The 16967-nt window shown below is 37.0% G+C and overlaps 1 pseudogene; it reads right to left on the bottom strand.

The window, feature by feature from the left end:
• Positions 1 to 2019: 2019 nt before the first annotated feature.
• LOC125999824 (uncharacterized) lies at positions 2020 to 2143 on the bottom strand (annotated as a pseudogene).
• Positions 2144 to 16967: the final 14824 nt, after the last annotated feature.

The following is a 16967-nucleotide window of genomic DNA, read 5'->3' as shown; positions in this document are numbered from 1 at the left end:
GAAACACAGAAAGGGAGCAGATCGTGGAGAGATATCCAGCTTATTTTGGCCTAATGGTAGAAGGGGGTTGGTAAAGAGAGCATGTTTGGGGATGAGGATGAAGATTATGGTGTGGTTGGGAAGGTTTTTTGTAGGTGGAAGGAAATAAAATGGAGCAGAGTGAACAGAAGGGTAAGGGGTAATCTCTGAATTTCTGTCTGTTACCCAGAGGGGTATAATTGAAGGAAAATCACTAGGCTCCAGTACTGGGAATTAAATGATAGCTACTGTTCTATCCTGCACCAAAGATGGAAATGCATGATAAAGAAAATATAAGAAATTTGTTAACTGGACACAAGTCTAAGAAAGTTCCTGAGCCTGACAGGGAGAATATTATCTGTATTTTTATATTAAAGTACTCCCTAATCATCTCTTGTTTTGCCTCCTTCTTTGTGACCTATTTTCCAAACTCCCTCCACTCTGGTTGTAATAAGAATCTCTCTTCTGCATGTTTGCAATGCTCTTTCATCTTTTTCATCAAGGCACTAGTGCCACAGTACTGTGTTAGACAGGTAGGTGTCCATCTTTCTTATCTGATTTTAGCCTTGCCAAGGAAAAGGCCATATCACTACCAAGTGCCTAGCATGTATTATATACTTGTTGGATAAATGAATAAAAACGTTACTGACCCTTAGCATGGTTTCCCCACATCTTTCCATACTCATTAATCAAAAATACAATGAGACTTTTAAGTGTTCTAGGTGCTGGGACTACAGAAGTAGGAAAAAGTCTCTTTTCACTCAATACTCACTGTTTAGCAGAAGTGATATACAATCTAGGTAGGGGCTAGAAAAAATATGAGAGAAAAAAAACAGAGAGGAAAAAATATGCTGCAGGGGGACTTGGAGAGCCTTTCAATTTGGGGGTGAGGTGTTTTCTAGTGATTCTCAGGAGACTTGACATCCCTCCTGGAATGGGTGACTCAGTGCTAGAACTCAAGGCCTGCTGTTCAGGCTCTGTAAAGCTGGGCCACCCTAGCATTGATTTACTTCTAAAGCTGTACTCAGTGATACTCAGGGGACCATATTATGCTGGGAATTACAATGAGATTGGCTGCTTGCAAGGCATGTTCATTAACTCCATGCAAGTTTACCAGGTCTTAAAGAAACCTGGTTATATATAAACCTGTTATATATTTTGGAAATTTTGGAAGCAGGCACTCTTAGAGATGCTCAGAAATCACTCCTGGCTCTGTGCTCAAGGATCACTCCTGATGGGTCTGGGGAAATATATGTGGTGTTGGGGATTGAACCTAGGGTTCAATTGCTTGCAAGGCAAGCACCAGAAATTTAAAAAATTCTGGTTTATAGCATTTGGAAATTTCCATGGTATAATACTCCTACCATGCCCAATTTCAAGGTACCAAATATTTAGTGATTAGCTCTCAAAATTTTTTGTTATCCCAAAGTTTAGAAAACTAGCTTTCTAAAATAATATATTTAAGCACCATGATTACAAACATAATTGTAGTTGGGTTTCAGTCATAAAAAGAACATCCACCATCACCAGTGCAACATTCCTACCACCAATGTCCACCCCATATCGTTCCTTCCCCACTCCTTGTCTGTATTTGAGACTGGCATTCTACTTCTCTCACTCATTAACATTGATAGTTGTTAGTGTAGTCATTTCTCTAACTGCACTCACCAAGTTTTATTGAGATATACTTGACATACACAGCCATAAAAGTTGGTTATACAACAAGATGACTTGACTTATATATAGTGTGAAATGGTTATTACTTCAGCTCATATCCATTTATATCATCTAGATAACAAAACATGCTCTGTGTTCTGGGGCCATGCTGGTAGTGCTTGGGTGATCACTAGAGTTGGAATTAAATTTGGTTCTCCTGTATGTACTCCAGTCCATTAGAATAACTCTCTGGCCCTCAATTGTCTTTTTGAAAATTGCATATAGACTTTAGTTATATGTGTACATTTGACTCTAAAAATTCCCTTTGTCTTTTATTCTTTACTTTTTTGTCCCCCAATTCACAATACAGACCAGGCAAAGGGCCTGGGTTGAGGTGTATATGGGGTGCATTTACTGTACCTCTTTTCTATACAGTCAGAACACAGCCTGTGGTAAGAATTGGGAGGCCTTATCTTTTCTTTTTTTGATTATATATATATATATAAAATCCTTCACCAGTGCAACATTCCCATGACCAATATCTCAAGTGTCCTTCCTCCCCACCCCACACAGGCCTGTACTCTAGACTAGCTTTCTACTTCTTTTTACTTTTTTATGGAAAACTCCTTTTATCTTCCTGAGACTAGATTGATATTCTCTCTTGTATTTATAATCTTACTTAAATATTTTTCTAGCTTTTAAAGTTCTTTTTTATTTTTTGGAGCCACACCTGGTGGAGCTCAGGGATCATTCCTAGTGGGCTCAGAGGACTATATGGATGTTGGGAAGGAAATCAAATCTAGGTTGGCCACATGTGAGGCAAACACCCCACCTTGTTGTACTATCTCTCTAGTCCCTCTTTTAAAGGCCCTTTAAAATACAAATTAATTTTTATGTCTATTGATTTATCATTGGTTTACAATGCTATACTATTTCAAGGGTGGACACCTCTCTCTCTCTCTCTCTCTCTCTCTCTCTCTATATATATATATATATATATATATATATATATATATATATATATATATATATATATATATATATATATATGGTTTCCCACATCCACGCCCAAATTTCTAGAGCCCTGCCACCACCAAAAATACCTCTACACATTCCTCCCACATCTATCTCCTCTGATACTAATCATAGTTTTCACAGATTAGATGTTAATTTTGGTTGTTATTTTTTTTTTGCCAGTTCATTTGCTTTTAGTTAGTTATTTTTTTCCACTTAGGAATAAAATCATCTGGTAATTGATGTTTTTCTTCCTTTCTTATTTCACGTAGTATAATCACCTCAAATTCCACCCATATCCCCCAAGTGACACAATTGCATCTTTTTGTCAGAAAAAGGGGAATTTGGGCCACACTTGGCTCCTGGTACTCATGACTTTGTGCTCAGGGATTGCTTCAGGAAGTGCTTAGGGGACCCTGTGGTGCCAGGGAACAAACACAGATACAGTGCATGTGCTCAGCTCTTTGAGATACCCCCTGACCCCTAAATTTCTTTATCTTAATGGTAAAGAAATGTTCCACAGTGTGTGTGTGTGTGTGTGTGTGTGCACGTGCGCGCATGCGCGTATCACAGTATCTTTATCCAGACATCTGTTGTTGGACACTTGGGTTGATTCCCTGTTTGCACTATTGTGAATATCACTTCTGTGAGCACTTAACAGAAATACCTTTTCAAATTGGTTTTCTAACCTCCTTTGGATAAATGCCTGGAAATAGTGTCACTGGATAATAATGTAAAGAAAGTAACCCGAATATCATTGAAATTTCATATTAACTTTGAAGAAATGTTCTTTTGTTCTGGCTTTATTTTGTTTTTCTAATAATCAACCATTTCACTATATCTTGATTCAAATAGTTGAACAGCTATACATTAGGGAAAATAATCTTGACGACTATGAATCTTACCTAGGCACCTTTTTTGTTTTTGTCTTTGGGGCCACATCTGGCAGTTCTTAGGGCTTACTCCTGGTTCTGTGCTCAGGAATCACTCCTGGCAGTACTTGGGCGCCGTATGGCGTTTGGGGGATTGAACTGCCGTTGGCAAGCACACTGCCTACTGCACTATTGCTCTGGCCCCATTATCTAAGCACTTTGTTTCTCTCCAGTAATTTGCTTCTATTTTTGCCCTTACATAGATTTTAGATATTTCCAGTTGTTTCACAAAATATATTGATGTAAGGTACATGATGTCTTTTTTTCCATTAAATGTGCTCAAAGATTACTTGGAAGACTATATTTATTATATTTATTTGTATGCTGCCTCTTATTCCCTAACTAGATTTGCCAGTGATTGGTTCTGTGGGCGTTTCTAGGAAGAGAAGCATGTAACTTGAAATAATTATAATTCTGTGTCCTTTTTGGTAATTATGTTTCTAATAGCCTTTTCAAAAATATTAGTGTAGTGCCAGGAATTGGACCCAATGACCTCAACTAATGCAAGACAAGTGCACTATTGCTGAGCTCTATTTCTGGCTCTAGTAATGTTCCTAATACATTTCTTTGTGTTTTACTAAGTGAAATAAATAATGAGAACAAATACCAGATACCATTTATTTATATGTGGTGTATTAAGAAACACAGCAAGGGAACAGACAATATCCAATGAAAAGAAATCCTCAGACTCAGACCACATTTACCAATGAGGGGACCATGCTGAAATGGTCCAATATATTGGCACTTTGGTGGTTGTTGTGGTGTGGTAACATTGTTAATTATAAAATATAAACATTTCTAATCTTGTAAGCTAGTATAAATATGTTTTTAAAAATCCCTGTAGAAAAATGCAGTGTAATTATGAGTCTGAAAACTGTTTATTTCAGAGGTGATAAATACATAACCCACAGATATTTTTATTGAGCTTAATATTTTAAGGGGGGTTAGGCCATACCCAGCTATACTCATGGTTTATTCTTGGCTCTGTACTCAGGGATCACACCTGGCAGTATTGAATCAGGATCAGCTATTTGCAAAACGAATGCTTCACTTTTACAATCTCTCTGGTCCCATAACTTCATTTTTCAAACTATTTTATTTGCACCTATGTGGGAACTAACACAAGAGTTAAAAAAAATGCTCAGCAATAGTATAAAATGTTGAGACCTTGCACTACTGGATCAAAAATTTTTATTTTTTTATTCAATACCAAATAGATTTGAAGTGTTTCAGTGTTTAGGTGGTTTTGCAGTGTCAGAGATAGAAACTTGGGCCTTTCAAAGCATGCATTTCAGCTCTTTGACCCATCCTCCCTAAACAAATATCTTAATACCCAAAGCCTACGTAACTAAGGTTAGTACTACATATCAGATAACAGTCCAATTATCAGTTATTATTTACCATCCTTAAGACACTGATCATAGAGAGCTCAACTTTGATTCCCTTATATATTTTTTTGTTTGTTTTTGTTTTTGTTTTTTTTTTTTGGGTCACACCCGGCAGTGCTCAGGGGTTATTCCTGGCTCCAGGCTCAGAAATTGCTCCTGGAAGGCACGGGGGACCATATGGGATGCTGGGATTCGAACTGATGACCTCCTGCATGAAAGGAAAACACCTTACCTCCATGCTATCTCTCTGGCCCCTGATTCCCTTATATTTTTAACGGTTAGCTTTTATGTTGCACCTGACCATATACTTTTTGAAGAAATAATGTTTTTTATTATTTAAAAATATTCACTTTATGTTTGGGGCTTATATTCAGAGATTCTCAGAGGTTGCTTTTGCACTGTACTCAGAAATCACTCCTGGTGGGCTTGGGAGGCATGTGAAGTACCAGACATTGAATACAGGCCATCTGTGTACAAGTCAAATGTCATATCCTCTGTACTATCTCTCTGGCCCAGGAATAAAATCTTTAAATGGTGGGGACAATATCTCAAAGTCACATTTGCCCATAGACAAAATAGGTGTTCAACTTGTAATTGACAACTAGAAATGAAGAATTTGAAGAACTCTGTAAATTTGTCCAGATTTTAGCCCTATTAGTGCCTCTCTTAGATGATTTCCTCTTTAAGTAGCTATACTACTATATAGTAATTTTGATTCTGAACTCCACAGTAAATTATTTGTATATAGATTGAAACACTTAAAGTATGTACATTATTATTTTAATATATTAATAAGAAGAAATATTGACAATGTGTCTCACTACACACTTCGATGTCAGAAATATCTGTGAAAGTAATTGTTAAAAATATGAGAGTTTTAAAATGTACTACAAACAAGATTTTTGATGTGTGCCTCCCCCTAGGTTGTTTAAAGCTTTTTTTCTCCCCCAATTTTTATTTCTTCTAGCATTAACTGCTGTAAAGCAATGATGCGAATAATGTTTGAATAAAATGGCTAAGCCAACAAGATACTTTTTATATTAGTTTTATAAACCTTACATTTGAAAGCTTTCCAAATTGTAATTGCATTTAAACAAAACTATTATGGCTTCTTACTTTATTTATTTTGTTTCTCTTGTTTATGAAAGTGCTGCACAATTTCAAAGCATGGTAAATAATATATCATTTGTTTAAGTATTCTGTTCCCAAAGTGGATATTATATCCAGAGAAGAGCAAAACTCGAGCTTTTGGAAACATTCTAAGATTTTCTGCATGAACTTTGTCTTATCTAAAAATAGGCTTTTTGTATATTTATTATGGGAGGTGGTTTGAAACTTTGGACAAAATGTGGGATTTTAAATTTTGTATGGTCTGTCGGTATTAGCACATATTCTCATGCATTGAAATGGATAATTATGCAATACATGAACATTAAATTAATAAACTGGTTACTTAATTAAAATTCGAAAATTCTTTAAGACTTTGTTTTTTTTTTGTTATGATTTTGGGCTATGCCCCGCTGTGTTCAGGGGTTACTCCTGGCTTTGCACACAGAAATCATTCCTGGCAGAGTTGGGGCACCATATGAGATGCCAGCGATCAAACCCAGGTTGGCTGCATGTAAGACAACACCCAATCTGCTGTACTATCTCTCTGGTCCCAGCCTTTGGGTTTTTAAGTGACTTCAGAAATAACACTGCATCTATATTTTTAAAGTTATGTTGCTTCTAAGAAATGGTACCTTTATATAAATAATTTTATATAATTATATTTAACACATTTAGTGCTGTAAATAACCTTACAGAATTAAAATTTTTTCATTTCTTTTCTATTTTTTCCTTATTTCAAAGTACCTGGGACAGAACACAAGGCTCATGAATGCAAAACATGTTCTTTATCTCTGAGCCACATATCTCCAACTCTTCTTCCCTTTTTTGTGATAACAAGTGCCACCCAATTTTAGTTGTGGTACTCACACACACTTGGTGCAGTACACTGGAGATCGCATATATTTTTGCTGGCATCAGAGCTCCTCAAAAGAAAAGTGGCAGGGTTTACACTTAGGCATGTGGGTTGATGCCAGGGATAGAAATTTAAGCCTTAACAGCCTTCAGCTTGCAAAACAGGCTATCCTGAGTCCTCATAATATATCTTTATTTGAAGACTACTCAAAATAAAAATTTAAATTAATGAGAGAAAAATTAAATGAAAGAAATAAAAAATATATATTTTTTATTTTGGGATCATACCTGTTTGTGTTCAGGCCTTCTCCTGGTTCTGTTCTCAGGGATCACTCCTGGTGAGGCTTGAAGGTCCATAGATCTAATCCGTGTCAACTTCATGATAAGCGAGTGCCCTATTTTCTGTGCTATATCTCCAGTTCTTGATTATAAGTGCTCAAGAGTTACTATTCCCTAAGACATAAAATAAATCATAGCCACGTCCATCTTTTTCCATCTATGCTCTAAAGATCTAGAAAGAGTTGGGAGAAAATAAAGTTTCTATTCCTGATCTTTTAATACTCATAGTCTAGTGAAATGTTACAGGTATTATCCCATTTTTAGGGTGGAATTAAACAAAATAAGGCATGAAATTAACAGAGAAATAAATATATTTCAAAATTTCAAAGCATATCACTAAATTTAATTTTGCATATCTATGCAAAATTTTCATTAAAATACAGCAGTGTGAATCCAATAGTATACACCCTTTTAGTTAGTCTCTAACCTCAAAGCAAATTCTAAGAAACCCCAATACTATTCTCCTTTCTCATATTTAACATATTTTAATTATATTGCTACTTTCAAGTGGGGCTTATTCTACACTCCACACTCAGGGACCCTATGTGGTTCTGGGGTTTGAAGCTGGGTCCGCATTGGTCAAGGCAAGTGCCTCACTTGCTGTACTATCTATCCACACATATCCCTTTTATAGTCCTTTGGGGATGATTTTCTTTAACTTATTCTCAGATGCACTTGTTTAACTTTTGACTTCATTATTCTCCTGTTGGGCCTCTTTATTGTATTTTTTGGTTCACTTACTCTATTCTTTAGGTCAATGATCTCTGGTAGGATTTTTCTCATCCTTTTTCCTTGTGGAAATTGTCTTCCACAATAATTTCATTGATTCAATGAGCATCATTAGGATTGCTGTTTTGAAATCTTCATCAGGGAGTACTTGGAATTCTTCCCAAGCTTTTGTTTTCATTTTACCAGTCTTCATTATTTCCTTGTTATGCATGTTGCATCGTAAGGGTGAGGGTCTGTGTTCAAGCAAACCTAAGCATCAGACTTTCATGATTTAAGTATTCAGCAGAGACTGAGATTCCACAGTTCTGTGAGCCTTGGTGATTGCTGAGATTAAAATCTTGAGTGCCCTAAAACAGCTGTAGCTCCAAGGTCATGCAGGCCTAGCATGAGCACACTTGTTAGTGCCCATCAGAGACTCTAGCATATAAGCCTTTATGGTGATTAGGATATTTGCATTCACAAAAGCCCTGCAGTAACTGTAGTTCCAAGTGGACCCAGGCAAGCAACCTGCATTGTGAGGTCATGGCTATATGCAAAGATCTGTGATGACACATTTGAGTGATCTCCACCTACAATTAAAAGTTCATGATTGCAGTTGCCTGGGGAAAAACTTTGCTCAAATTTTAATAGACCTGGGTAGTGACCAGGATTTCCTTTTCTTTTCTTTTCTTTTTTGGGTAGGGAAAGGATATCTTCATTTTTTTAAAAAAAATATTTGTTTATTTTTAAATTTAATTTTAATTTACCTCATTAAAAAGCAGGTATCACATAGTTATCATCACAATACATTTGTTTCCAAATAAGTGAGAGTAAAATTGTTAAAAAAAAAAGGGATAGAAAGAGAAAAAATGAAGAAAGAGGAGGGGAGAAAAACAAGAACCACAGCAACAAGCAAATTTATGAAAATTTTTGTGTCGCCAATGATATCAAGTCAAAAGGTTTAAGTGACTTTACATGTTGGTATCTAAGCTGGTGTGCTCCATGGGGATGACAGTATCAAACAAATGAAGTTGTTGCATGGCTGTGAATGTGGCTTCATAGTCCAGGAACTCAGACCACTATTACTGATACTGTGGCTTTTATGGGCGTTTTTACAGCGGCCAAATCTCCCAAAGTCATGATAGGGGTGATAAAGTCCTGTAATATCAGTACCAATACCAGCATACTTAGAGTTTAGTCATATTGGTATTTCTTCAGAGAGTTGTGAAACAGGGCCATAGGCAAAGTGACAATTATGGGTGATGGAAGTAGCAGGTAGGTAGCTTCAGTAGGGAAGGGGCTTGGCCCACCCTCTTCTCCTGGCAAATGAAAGATTGCCAGCTTTCATTTTTGTGGCTTTTGTATCCATGATTACTCTCAGCTTGGTTTATATTTTTTCAAGTTATAATGGTCTGTGGATTTGGACCAATACAAACATTGCGACTGTGTTGTTGTTGTTTTTGCTATCTTTATTTTTAATATTTTTGCATGAAAGGATAGTAATATTTATTCAAGCAAGATCATATTCACTATTTTTAATTTTTTTCTTTTCTGTGGTTTACAAGCTCAGATAAAGTTTTTATTTTTAATATTTTAAGATTAAGGCATCATGGTTGACAATTTTTTTTATAGTTTACTCAAAGTTAAGTTTTAGGCATGACATTTTCCAGCACTAATCCCACAACTAAAATAAATTTTCCGTTCCCTTCTATGCCCCTGACAGTCTACTTCCTTGACCAGAACATTTTTTAAGTTTGGCTGTTATTTTGCATCTCATACTTTCAGCTGTGCTGAATCTTTCATTCAGTTATATAGATATACCACCAATGTGTCCAAGGCTCCTCCCCCTTTTTTAGCTTTAAAAATAAAATATGCCAACACACATCTCCTTTTACAAACTCTTCCTTCACATATGTCTTGGACAGTCTAATACTTGTCCCCACTATTGTCTGTTGACACAGTTTGCTAAAGCCAATATGTATACCTTTAAAATGTTTTTAGTGATGAAGTCTAAAAAGCAGCCCCATTCCTGGGAATGCTTTGCCTCAGATCCTGTGCTTGTTTTTCAGGAGGTAGAAAGATAATCACATTTAAAAAAAAAGTAGAGATAATAATGATTTATAATATTGTTAATGCTTACATTCACTGCTAGTGACCCTGAGGTACCATACTGGGTATTGGGGATGGAACTTCAGTTAACCACAAACAAGGTAAGAATCTCTCTGGCTGTACTATCACTGTGGTCTTAGGGGTGAAAAATTACATACCATGGCCACCAGCAAAATCCCAAAATACTTCCACTACAATCTATAAAACCTTTTCAGCCACTTTTCCACATGATAAACTCTGCTTTGTGGCCAGAGTCTAAGAAAGGTTTGCTTTCATTGGATATTGTCTATATACTTGCTTTATCTCTACATAGCAGTTAAGACAAAAGTCATCTCTAGCATGATTTTCTCACTTCTGTTAACAAGACACAAGAACTACCACGAGTATTTTTTTTTTGTGGTCATTCCCACTTGTGCTCAGAGCTTACTCCTGACTGTGCCAAATGCTTACTCCTGTCAGGGCTTGAGATGGCAGAGATCAATTCTGGGCTGGCTACAATCTAAACAAATTCCCTACTGCTGTGCTATCACCTTAGCCCCAGGTCTTGAAAAATAAGTTTGGCTATAGTCCCTGGTACTAACAATATTCTACAAAACTCTGGCCTATAATTCTCAGAGTAATTGCTAATCTTTTTTGTTTGCTTGTTTTGTTTTTGAGCCACACCCGGTGACACCTCAGAGGTTATTCCTGGCTCTGCACTCAGAAATTGCTCCTGGCCTGGAGGACCACATGGGACGGCTGGGAATCGAACCTCGGTCCATCCTAGGTCAGCCACATGCAAGGCAAATCCCATACCGCTGTACCACCACTCAGCCCCAGTAATTGCTGATCTTAATTGTGGACAAGCACTTTAAAATGCTACATCTCTTTTTTCCTCTTTTTGTTTATGCTGACAGTGTTCAGAGCTTACTCCCAGTTTGGCATTCAGAGATAATTACTGGCAGCAATTGTGGAACCATATGAGAGTGTCAGATATTGAACTTAGTAGCTGTTTGCAAAGCCTTAACCACTGTAATCTATGGCCCTGTTACATCTATCACTTATCACATAGAAATCCCCTTTTAATTCACTTACGACTTCCCTGTATATTTTATGTTTTTGAGTAGATTCCAGAAATCTGAAAAAAGATAGTTCTGACAGCAGGGTTTTTCTTTTTTTTGCTGACTTATTAATATTTGTAGAGGGATGGAGCACTGGATTTTCCTACAGTGTCATTTTTTGTGATGTTACTATATTCATTTGTTTCAAAGAAAAATTACTGAGTAGCTGATGTAAATTTTTCTTTGCTCTTTTGGAGAGCAGGTCTATTCCAGAAAAAGCAGGCCTCTTTCCAGGTGGTTTTCTCTTTAGTGGCTAAAAATTTTGACAGGAAAGTCTTTATGAGGTAAGGCAGGAGAGGCTGGTTTGGGGGCAGTTTTTGTTTTAGGGCTTGTAGACTGGGAATTGGCTATCTGGTTATTGACCCTTTACATACTCACTGAGAAGGGTATTTCTCTGAGAAACCAGACCCTAAATGAATAGTTGTCACTTTATTTTTCATAACATTCAGTTACTTTTTGTATTAAAACCCTCTAGTTTTTGTTTTACATGCAGTTGTTTTCTTGTTTGTGAACAATAACTGTTACTCCAGGAAACCTGGAGAAGAATATGGTGGTGAAGACTGAGGCAGGTGTTCTGTTTGACAAACCTTCAATTAATCCCCCAGTTTAAGCCCTCCGTCCTTATTCCTATTTCTTTCTTTACTTGCTGACTCAACCCAGAGTATCTCCAGGGTTTTTTCCAGGCAGGCTAGTTACCATTTCTTCTGTAGCTTCCAATACTGCAGCTGCCTAATAACATATTTGAGGTTATCTTTTCCTCCATCTATTTCACTTGCCAATTTGCTTACCTCTGTTCTCCTTCCAAAAAGTGTTGCATGTTTTCTACTCGCAATGTCCTTACCTTCTATCTCATTGTTTTCTGCTAGAGATTTATTCCGTGCCTTACTTTTTCTCCCTCAAATGCTAGAAATTGAAGAGAGGTTATCATACAAACAAGATAAGCCTTTACTTCTGAATTATATTCCTAGTTCCTTTTAGTTTTATGGACTCCAGGAGGAATTGTGAGCAATTAATATACCTCATCCAATACCTTGAGATGGTGTCCACAAATAATTTTGAGTACTTTCTTTTTTAAATTAATATCTTTATTTACACATATGATTGTGGTTGGGTTTCAGTCATGTAAAGAATACCCCCCTTCACGAGTGCAACATTCCCATCACTGATGTCCCAAATCTTCCTTCTCCTCACCCACCCCCACTTATACTCTAGACAGGCTTTATATTTCCCTCATTTATTCACATTGTTATGATAGTTTTCAATGCAGTTATTTCTCTAACTGCACTCATCACTCTTTGTGGTGAGCTTCATATAGTGAGCTGGAACTTCCAGCTCTCCTCTCTTTTGTCTCTGAAAATTATTGCAAGAATGTCTTTTATTTTTCTTAAAACTCATAGAAAAGTGAGACTATTCTGAGTTTATCTCTCTCCCTCTGACTTATTTCACTCATCATAATAGATTCCATGTACATCCATGTATAGGAAAATTTCATGACTTCATCTCCCCTGATGGCTGTATAATACTCCGTTGTGTGTATGTGCCACAGCTTCTTTAGCCATTCATCTGTGAAGGGCATCTTGGTTGTTTCCAGAGTCTGGTTATGGTAAATAGTGCTGCAATGAATATAGGTGTAAGGAAAGGATTTTTGTATTGTATTTTTGTGTTCCTAGGGTATATCCCTAGGAGTGGTATAGCTGGATCATATGGGAGCTTAATTTCCAGTTTTTGGAGGAATCTCCATATCACTTTCCATAAAGATTGGACTAGACAGCATTCCCACCAGCAGTGAATAAGAGTTCCTTTCTCTCCACATCCCCGCCAGTACTGCTTGTTCTCATTCTTTGTGATGTGCACCAATCTCTGTGGCATGAGATGGTACCTTATTGTTGTTTTGATTTGGATCTTCCTGATGATTAGTGATGTGGAGCATTTTTTCATGTGTCTTTTGGCCATTTGTATTTCTTTTTTGTCAAAGTGCAGGATCAATGCCCTACCCACTGTGATATCTATCTGGCCCCATTTTTAAAAAACAATTTTTATTATAAAATTATGATTTACCAAGTTTTTATAATACAGTTGTTTCAGGCATTAAGTGTCCTTTCATCATTTGACTTTCCCTCCTCCAGTGTCCCTAATTTTCCACCCATCACCCTAGCCTGCATACAACAGGCACAAATTTACTTCCTATAGTTCATTACAAGACAAAGGCAAATTGAATGATCAAAACTTAGATCAATAAAGATCCATTTATAAAAATTAGTTTTTCTCTCAGTGGTATTACTAAAGTCATTAACCAAGGCTTTGTTGGGCTGTGGTTGATGCTACTTGAACCTTCTGTATTACTCTTTAGGCTCACTGAGTGGTTATCATCTATGTAACTTTCCTATTAGATTTTCTGATTTTACTGGTGATATTACTATGACATTTTGAGGTACGGTCCAGAATCTATAGGTCTGCAATAAATATGATGGCTTGGTAAGGTTAAATTGTGGACCTTTCTGTGGAATGAGGGTGTCAGTTTTGGCTTGAGCTGCTTTGCATTCAGGTAAAAAGAGGTATCAATTTGAGAAGGCTCAAGAATATTTAGCCTGGACCAGACTAACTGGGAAGAGTTGGTGGCCAACATTTTCTTTTAAAGCTAGAATCACTCTTGGACAGCTCATGAGGCCAAACATGGTGGTTAAGATATAGGTTGGATTCTTTTTTTTTAAGTTTCTTTTTTTATCTTTATTTAAACACCGTGATTACAAACATGATTATAGTTGTATGATTACAGTCATGTAAAGAACACCCCTCTTCACTAGTGCAACATTCCCACCACCAATTTCCCAGATCTTCCTCCTCCCCACCCCCCTACACGTGTGCTCGAGACAGGCTTTCTACTTCCCTCATTCACATTGTTATGATAGTTTTCAGTGTAGTCATCTCTCCAACTGCACTCATCACTCTATGTGATGAGCTTCATGTCCTGAGCTGCACCTACCAGACCTCATCTCTCTTGTCTCTGAGATACTGTTAAAAATGTCTTTCATTTTTCTTAAAGCCCATAGATGAGTGAAACCATTCTGTGTCTTTCTCTCTCCCTCTGACTTACTTCACTCAGCATAATAGATTCCATGTACATCCATGTATAGGAAAATTTCATGACTTCATCTCTCCTGATGGCTGCATAGTATTCCATTGTGTATATGTACCACAGTTTCTTCAGCCACTCATCTGTTGAAGGGCATCTTGGTTGTTTCCAGAGTCTGGCTATTGTAAATAGTGCTGCAATGAATATAGGAGTAAGGAAGGGATTTTTGTATTGTATTTTTGTGTTCCTTGGGTATATTCCTAGGAGTGGTATAGCTGGATTGTATGGAAGCTCAATTTCCAGTTTGTGAAGGAATCTCCATATTGCTTTCCATAAAGGTTGTACTAGACAGCATTCCCACCAGCAGTGAAAAAGAGTTCCTTTCTCTCCACATCTCTGCCAGCACTGCTTGTTTTCCTTTTTTGTGATGTGTGCCAATCTCAGTGGCATGAGGTGGTACCTCATAGTAGTTTTGATTTGCATCTTCCTGACGATTAGTGATGTTGAGCATCTTTTTATGTGCCTTTTGGCCATTTGCCTTTCTCTTTTTTCAAAGTGTCTGTTCATTTCTTCTCCCCATTTTTTGATGGGGTTAGTTGTTTTTTTCTTGTATAGTTCTGTCAGTACCTTGTAAATTTTGGATATTAGCCCTTTATCTGATGAGTATTGGGTGAATAATTTCTCCCACTCAGTGGGTGGCCTTTGTATTCTGGGCACTATTTCCTTTGAGATGCAGAAACTTCTCAGCTTAATATAGTCCCATCTGTTTATCTCTGCTTCCACTTGTTTGGAAAGTGCTGTCTCCTCCTTAAAGATGCCTTTAGTCTCAATGTCCTGGAATGTTTCACCTACATGTTGTTCTATATACCTTATAGTTTCAGTTCTGATATCAAGGTCTTTAACCCATTTGGATTTTACCTTTGTACATGGTGTTAGCCGGGGGTCTGAGTTCGCTTTTTTGCAAGTGGCTAACCAGTTGTGCCAACACCACTTGTTGAATAGGCTTTCCTTGCTCCATTTAGGATTTCTTGCTCCTTTATCAAAAACTAGGTGGTTATATGTCTGAGGAACCTTCTCTGAGTACTCAAGCCTATTCCACTGATCTGAGGGTCTGTCTTTATTCCAATACCATGCTGTTTTTATAACTATTGCTTTGTAATACAGCTTAAAATTGGGGAAAGTAATGCCTCCCATATTCCTTTTCCCAAGGAGTGTTTTAGCTATTCGAGGTTGTTTGTTGTTCCAGATGAATTTCAGAAGTATTTGATCCACTTCTTTGAAGAATGTCATGGGTATCTTCAGAGGAATTGCGTTAAATCTGTACAATGCTTTTGGAAGTATTGCCATTTTAATGATGTTGATCCTGCCAATCCATGAGCAAGGTATGTGTTTCCATTTCTGCGTGTCCTCTCTTATTTCTTGGAGCAGTGTTTTGTAGTTTTCTTTGTATAGATCCTTCACATCTTCAGTCAAGTTGACTCCAAGATATTTGAGTTTGTGTGGCACTAATGTGAACGGGATTGTTCTCGTAATGTCCATTTCTTCCCTATCATTATTAGTGTATAAAAAGGCCATTGATTTTTGTGTGTTAATTTTGTAGCCTGCCACATTGCTATATGAATCTATTATTTCTAGAAGCTTTTTGGTAGAGTCTTTAGGGTTTTCTGAGTATCATGTCATCTGCAAACAGTGAGAGCTTGACTTCTTCCTTTTCTATCTGGATTCCCTTGATACCTTTTTCTTGCCTAATCGCTATAGCAAGTACTTCCAGTACTATGTTGAATAGGAGTGGTGAGAGAGGACAGCCTTGTCTTGTACCAGAATTTAGAGGGAAGGATTTTAGTTTATCTCCATTGAGGATAATATTTGCCACTGGCTTCTGGTAGATGGCTTTGACTATATTGAGAAAGGTTCCTTTTATTCCTATCTTGCTGAGAGTTTTCATCAAGAATGGGTGTTGAACCTTATCAAATGCTTTTTCTGCGTCTATTGATATGACCATGTGATTTTTATTTTTTGTTGTTTATGTTGTGTATTATATTGATAGATTTACGGATGTTAAACCAGACTTGCATTCCTGGGATGAAACCTACTTGATCAAAGTGAATGATCTTCTTGATGAGGCACTGGATCCTGTTTGCCAGGATTTTGTTGAGGATCTTTGCATCTGTGTTCATCAGGGATATTGGTCTGTAATTTTCTTTTTTGGCAGCATCTCTATCAGGTTTTGTTATTAAGGTGATGTTGGCTTCATAAAAGCTATTTGGAAGTGTTCCTGTTTTTTCAATTTCATAAAAGAGCCTGGCCAGGATTGGTAGTAGTTCCTCTTGAAAAGTTTGAAAGAATTCATTTGTGAATCCATCAGGGCCTAGGCTTTTGTTTTTGGGCAAATTTTTGATTACAGTTTTAATTTCCTCAATAGTGATGGGGGTGTTTAGATATGCTACATCTTCTTTATTCAACCATGGAAGGTTATATGAGTTCAGAAATTTATCCATTTCTTCCAGGTTCTCATATTTAGTGGCAGAGAGTTTCTCAAAGTATTCTCTGAATACCCTTTGAATCTCTGCAGTATCTGTAGTGATCTCCCCCTTTTCATTTCTAATACACGTTATAAAGTTTCTCTCTCTCTTTTGCTTTGTGAGTTTTGCCAATGGTCTATCAATCT

This window comes from Suncus etruscus, chromosome X (assembly GCF_024139225.1).
Source record: "Suncus etruscus isolate mSunEtr1 chromosome X, mSunEtr1.pri.cur, whole genome shotgun sequence".
Taxonomy (NCBI): domain Eukaryota; kingdom Metazoa; phylum Chordata; class Mammalia; order Eulipotyphla; family Soricidae; genus Suncus; species Suncus etruscus.
The sequence above is the reverse complement of the archived record's forward strand: the minus strand, read 5'-3'. Positions and strand labels throughout refer to the sequence as shown.